The sequence below is a fragment of the Centropristis striata genome, chromosome 10, assembly GCF_030273125.1.
Source record: "Centropristis striata isolate RG_2023a ecotype Rhode Island chromosome 10, C.striata_1.0, whole genome shotgun sequence".
Lineage (NCBI taxonomy): Eukaryota > Metazoa > Chordata > Actinopteri > Perciformes > Serranidae > Centropristis > Centropristis striata.
In genome coordinates this window covers 31,483,961-31,491,080 of record NC_081526.1, presented here as the reverse complement: position 1 = coordinate 31,491,080, position 7,120 = coordinate 31,483,961, and the positions used below count along the sequence as shown (strand labels likewise).

At 38.6% G+C, this 7,120-nt stretch overlaps 1 long non-coding RNA gene across 2 annotated transcripts; it reads left to right on the top strand.

The window, feature by feature from the left end:
- Positions 1-230: 230 nt before the first annotated feature.
- On the top strand, positions 231-6,275 carry LOC131978492 (uncharacterized). Of its 2 annotated transcripts, none has more exons than XR_009394987.1 (6): positions 231-418; positions 4,868-4,925; positions 5,143-5,268; positions 5,448-5,566; positions 5,665-5,696; positions 5,801-6,275. It is a non-coding gene; the product is annotated as an uncharacterized LOC131978492 (long non-coding RNA). The 2 variants fall into 2 exon arrangements; XR_009394986.1 differs by having other exon boundaries at positions 234-418; positions 5,143-5,253.
- The last annotated feature ends 845 nt before the right edge of the window (positions 6,276-7,120 follow it).

Genomic DNA, 7,120 nt, shown 5'->3' with positions numbered 1-7,120 from the left:
AGGGACAGGGACATGTTAATAATATATATTAGTTAAGGAATAGTTTGACGCCCAACCACACACACATTCATCAAAGACTTTATGTATGCTTTTACACATATTAGTCCATTATTTTCATATGATCCTACCACCAGCTCTTAAATCTGCACTGTGTGCATCTGTGTCTTCATCCAGTGGAAAATTTTTGAGCGTCATTCAAGAATTCAGAGGAGACGCCCCACTAAGTAAAGCTTACCGGTAGTATGAAGTCAGAGAAAGGAGGCTGGATCCCAGTGTGCGTAAACCTGTTGGACTAAGAAGCCAAAGGAGAATCAAGCTGCTGTCGTCAAAGTCGGAAACTTTTTTAATACTTCATCTCTAGAATCATTTTCCAGACCCAGTTTTTCTTCAACTTCAGTACAAGTCTCACCAAACAAAGGTAAGCTGTGTTGCGTCAGAAAGACTCCGCAGCTGGGTTTTGTGCGCAGTTGTCATGCGTCGTACATCTGTGTGAGCCATGTGTTGTGTCAGAAAGAGAGACTGCATTTAATCGAATAGAATATAGCTTTCACAATACACAAACTATGTCTTAAAGAGTATTTGTGACGCGTTCCATTAAAATGAGTCGGAAGTTGCAGCCGCACGTTCTCGTAAAAACACGTTTAAACATGAAACAAGAGATTTGGCGCTGTTTAGGGGTATTGTGCGTTTCTGAATAAGTCTCAGCTTCAAGACAATGTTAACATTAATATGAAATTCAAATGATAAGTATAGTTTTTAAGCTCTTAAACGTAACGTTGTTGGAAAGTTTTGCGCGGCACACAGACAAGCTGGATGCAGGCTGGTGGGTAATCGGGAGAAACTGGAGAGTTCCCGGTGGGCCGCTTCACTTTTCAGTGTTTCTGTAAGTAACGTTAGCCAACACACATAAAACACCACATTCACATCAGTAAATAAATGTTTTACAATGAACCGGGCCGGTCTCAGAGCTGTCAAGACTCTCCGGTAACGTTAAGGCATATTTAATGGTTTCCTTAAATGCCGTTAACGGGACGAGAGCAGTCAAAGCGGCTGCTTCAAGCTAGCTACATCGAGGGTAGGTTCGCTTCCTGTTTTCAAAGTAAAAGCACAAATTCTAACGTTATAAAGTGCAACGGGCGTTTTATTTTTGTGAATGTAACCGGAAGTGCTTTGCTCACGACGGCTAGCTTGAGTAGCGCCAAATTCGTCCTAACTAAATAGTAAACAGCTGGTATTTAGACAAATTATCGACGCACTGGGGATCTAAACGGTTACTTTCTCACCTAAAAAGGTTTAAAATGATAATAAAGTGATATATTTAAAGAATTTAGGACTTTACAGCCCTAATATTTGAGGGGATAGAGTAGACTACTATGCCCACAGTCAAATCAAAAAGAATAGACCACATTTTTTAAGTTATTATGAATATTATTATTATTATTATATTTATACTCTATCCCCTAATATTTGAGGGGATATTCCTCCATGAAATCACTTCTGTGATACTGCGGAGGTGCTGGAATCATTGAAATCATAGAAATGTGTCAAAATGAGAACGATATTATATTCTCCCATACTTATTGAAAGGCAGTTTGACAGTTTTTGCTAAATGTGGATTTGTTGATTCCAGATGTGTTTTTTATGTTTTGTATAAGTTCCACAAGACATTCCAAAAGTCTTAAGCCACTTGTTGTTGTTACTGTACAGGAAAAGACAAAAGTAGATAATGACCCCATTCAACGCAACACACCCTGTTTACTTTCACTTGTTCCTCTGCACGCAAAGCTATTAATAATCAATCTCTTCCAAACATATCACAATGAAAATCTAACTACAATTACAACTACACTGCAATTATTGAGGATTGTGTCTGAAAACACATAAAAGCTGTGCATGTCATGTGACAGTCATAAATCTGTAATAAACTTTGTGTTTTTATTAGATGCAAACATTGACAGTATATGGAGTATATAAGGCTTCAGCACATTATGATAGGAGTCTATTTAAGCTAATCCCATGCTCACCTATGTCTCAAAAGTTGCTGCAGCAATTTATCATTGTTATCCAGATTTGGTGCTAAATATAACCAATTTTTGACCACTACAGAATCGATACAAATGGCAAAAAAAAACCCCTCTAAAATACCATATTAAGACACCAAGCCCTTGAGGAACACCATATACACATCCATACTGTGATTATGTTCCAAAAACTTTTGACATTTTGGAGATTTCTGTAAGAATTACATTTCTGGCATTTGGATGATGAGCACTTTAGTTCACTTACTGTCAATACATGAAGGAAAGCCATAAACCCCCAGAATGCTTTAGGGCTGTAGTTTATGTCTGTGAAGTTTCTTGAGGCTGTGATTATCCTAGAGGTCATTATATACAGTGAGGTCAAGTTCCACAAAATGCTTTCAATATTATTTAATGACGTCAATGGGGATAAACATTTAAATAAAATTGGGCTTATTGAGTATCAGCTTTCCAGTCATATCCAAGTCATGCACTTCCATGATTCTTTAGGGACCCCAGTATGCAGAAAGATTTGAATATGACGAAGCTACAGATAAGCAAATCCGGAAAACTACAAGCTTCCAAATGCCGAGTAGTACGCGTCATCATCTTGCCGTCCCTACCCGCTCTGTGATTGGATCCCTAAAACAGGGCTAAGAATGCTTCCTGGATTCCAGACCCTTTCGCAGTTCGAAATTAAATTCGAGCGCGCAAGGCAGTCTGGGTATACCCTGGCTAGGTATTGTGCGTTTCTGAATAAGTCTCAGCTTCAAGACAATGTTAACATTAATATGAAATTCAAATGATAAGTATAGTTTTTAAGCTCTTAAACGTAACGTTGTTGGAAAGTTTTGCGCGGCACACAGACAGGCTGGATGACGTATGTTCAGATAGTGTTGAAGATCGCTAGCTGGACTACATGGATTAATGTGAGGGGTATATTGCAAAACTTTTCTATTTAATCAGAGTCAGAGGTGCTACATGTAATGATAACTGGACAGTTAATTATGGACGATTTCACCGCACCGGTGGGCAGTGGCGGACTCAAACTGTTGGAAGGGCAGGGGCGAAAAAATAAAAAGGGCACATTCTGCACAACATGGGGCCCCACCAGCACACCCAATGATGATGCATCATGTATGATGAAATATTAGCATTAAGTTAAAAGGAGATCCAAATAAAAGTAATTAATGATATGGTACTGACAGTTAAAAGTATCGAACCAAACCTTCAAGGGGGGTCCGGGGGCATGCCCCCCCCTCCCCGGGAGAAAATTTGTACATTTTTATGTAAAATGCATCTATTTTGTGCATTTTGAGAGCTAAATGAGAACAAACATCTCAAATAACATTATTCACAGTTGGGTGATACCGTATTATAGAATCTCTAGGGGGCACATCATCATTTATTGTATAAAGGGGCTCCCTAGAGGGCAATCAATACGTTTTTTGATGTGTAAAGGGCAGCCAATAAGGCATTTTCTCTCATTTTCACCACTCTAGAGGGCATTTTCGCGCGCTTTTTCAACCACGGAGGCACCAAACAGGAAAAAGGGCACTAGAAGGGCACTCATTAAGGCACGTTATCGAATTTTCTTGCACTAGAGGGCACATCATCATAATTTATTATATGAAGGGGCACCCTAGAGGGCACCCTATAATTTTTTGCACCTGTAAAGGACAGCCAATAAGGCACTTCCTCTCATTTTCACCACTCTAGTGGGCACTTTAGCACGCTTTTTCAACCATTCAGGCATGAAGGTAGGCAAGGCCAGATTCACATTTTGTTGTACCCTGGGCAACAATATTCAAGTTCCAGTGGCTGTTCTAGACCAGCTTCACTGTGGGGGCCGAGCGCGGGCCAGTGTTTAATCAGAGGGGCACATTAAAAAACGCCAAAGATGATATTTAAGCATTCAAAACCTTTATTTTAGGTTATTTAAAAATCTAATTTAAGTATATTTGGAAGATACAAATACATTGAATGAAACAATGAGACTTACCAACAATAACAACTATTTTTGTACGACAATGACATTTCTCATTTTTGTGCACAATTACTTTTTTTTTATTTTGAAAGTGCAGTACAGTGAGAATGATCTTTTTTTATACACACAATCTTTTATTGCACAATTCAACTATTATACAATGTACACATTCTGGGTTCATTTTGTGTACAATGAGATATTGTTTGAACAAAAAATAGGTAAGAATTGTTCCGTCATTCATCGTTATAAATTGATCATTTTATTATTAATTTTACACAGGGGCCAAGGGCTTCTTCACAGGGGCAGTGGCCCCTCTAGGCCCCTGTGTAGAACCGCCACTGTCAAGTTATCCATCATCACAACCCCAGAATCACCGTAATCTGGCAAAATATAGAATAAATTACAGTAATATACAGGTAATATACTCAATACATCAAAAACTAACTGTCATCAAGTGCATTTTCATGTACACATGTGCAAACGCTCATACACACAAATTACAAATGCACCACGATGTCCTCTTGTCAAGGCCGTTGGCAGTTGTCGTATGAGTCTTTTACTGGCGGGAGAAAAAGAACATTTCAGTTTAGATATATTTTCTGTGCAATAAGTGAATAATAGTGGAAAATGCTAATGAAATCATTTTTTTAATTTGGACTTTAACGTGTAAACACTGTACAAAGGAACCAGTGTCCTCCTGCCCTGTAACTTTACAGAAAATGTCCCAAATTAATTTAGCATTGTGTTATTGTGAAGCATATTTACTTTTTTAAGTTTATTTATTTTACAGGAGGGAACCAACTAATCCACATTAATCACTGCCTTTATGCTTTACTTTGTGCTATGTATTTTGTCATTGCAGAGTATGGACTGGCGATGGTACTGGAACAGATTCATGGATTTATACAGATGGTTTTCAGGTGACCATAATTACTTCCTTCATGAGTTTAGGGATATTATATCCTTGAATATCTAGTATGTGTGTGTTCCCTTGGCGTCAACTAGGAATGTGATGCACTCTTGTTCTGGGAGTAGCTATCCTCTAACATCCTGTTATTGCCATACCAGATGTGATGAAACTGAAAGCTAGCTCCCTGTTTACCACAGAATGTTGACCCTTTCCAATTATATTTACAGGCTTAACCAGACCAGCAGTCGCTGATGGTGGCGGTGTTGTTAGCAACAGGAAAATTAAAGATGTAAAGGCAAGAAACGCTGACTTATCGATAAGTACAGTGAGCAATCCAGGTAATAGTAAAACTGGTAAGCATTAATATTCCTCATGTATTCTCTGAGTTATGAAATCATAAAATGGAAGCTGTAAGATACAGAACTGTATTTTGGTAATATACAACTTTTTATTTAGATTGGGCCTTTAAAAAACAACATGTTTTCATATAGGAAGGGAACATTTGAACTGAGCACGTTTTTTCTCCTTTCAGGAAATGCTGCTGGTACAAATGGAGCTGCAAGTGGTGGCGGTGTGATCAGTACTGATGAAATATCTAATGTCAAACTTTCAGGGGATTTGAATATGCCTATATCTGTGAAACGCTAAAAAGTACGTGTCAGCAACATTTTACCAAGCTGTTATATTTATTCTCTTCATATACGTTTTGTCCGAACATTTCTATTAATCCTAACACTGCTTTCTCTCAGGCAGAGTAGAGGAGACGATGTCGTCCTCTCAGGTACAGAACGTTAACGCACTATGGTGGTAGAAACTCTTACTAATCAATCATAACATTGCTGTCAAATATAAAACTGTTCCCCTCTCTGCTGCTTGTCATTTCAGTATGAAGCAATAGACCATCTCCTTCCCATTCACTGCAAGTCTTCATCACATCCAGTGCCCAGGGTTTCTTCCACTCAACTCATGGGAATCGCCCAGATCTTCAACTCTCTTCATCTCATCACCATCAGCATCACCACCAGTGTCTAAACAGAAAGATCCTAGCTTCCTGACTCCGTCCCACACTCTCAACCTCCACCCTGAACCCAACCACTCCTTGAGCCTTACCCGAGCCATTTACCACCATCAACCTTGACCACAACATTCCTTGTCATTGTTACATACATAGATCTGCTCTCAAGCTATAGACCTGTCCTTGAAAAGTATATGTGCTTACCTGCTATAGAGCCCTTTTAATTCAAACATGCACTGTGAACATGTTTTATTGATCCAAACTTTTTTATATGTATAGTTTCCCATTTTTCTTGCTTTAACCTATAGTGGAAACTCTAAATAAAGCTTTTTTGGGTAACTCTAATGTCTGTTTCATGGTCTACTATAGCTTTTGGTGTCAGTGTGGTGTTCGTATTTGTAGATCTCAACTAGATATTTGAACAGCTGGAGAAAGGAAAGACACAAGATGTTTCTTTCATTAATGCATTTATTAATCCACCAACCCCAGACTTTTTCATCTCCATGTCAATAATCTGTCATTTACTCTTTTACAGACTTCTTAAAAAAACAAACAAAAACCCCCCACATCGGCTGGCATTTGGCAATTTTGACATAGGTCTCTTTTGTGTTAAAAAGGATTAAATTCACCTCAACTTACCGTTTGAACGTCAGCCATATTTTCTGTAGAAATGCACTTGTTTATCCTCCTAACTATGGTGCTGTTTAGAACTCAGACTGTGGGTCTGAAACTGCAGCCCTCTGGCATTGCAGGATTCTTCTACTCATCAGTGTTGGGCGTTCCGCGTTACCAGGAAACGGAGATTAAGCAAGCTTTCACACCTCGAATATCCGTGGTGTGGTGGCAAGTTTTAATAGATAAGGGGGTTATGCATGTTCCCAGGCCAGAGCTGCAGCACTCCAGTTTAGAGACAGATCATTCAGTGCAGTTTTTATAATGCATAAAGGTATATGAACTAAAGCATACATGAGATACATTGCTTTAACCTGACAGAGCCTGCACATTTGTCATTACTTCAGGATAAAAAATGATGTTAGAAAATAAATGAGAAAAGTATGATATTTCCTCTGAACCCTTGAATGCATTTACTGTGCTGTGGTCAGGTAAACACACACATCCTAATCTGGGTGGAATAAAGGTGAAGTCAACGTATTTCCTCTATAAATCAAATATGACATTTGATACTTTAC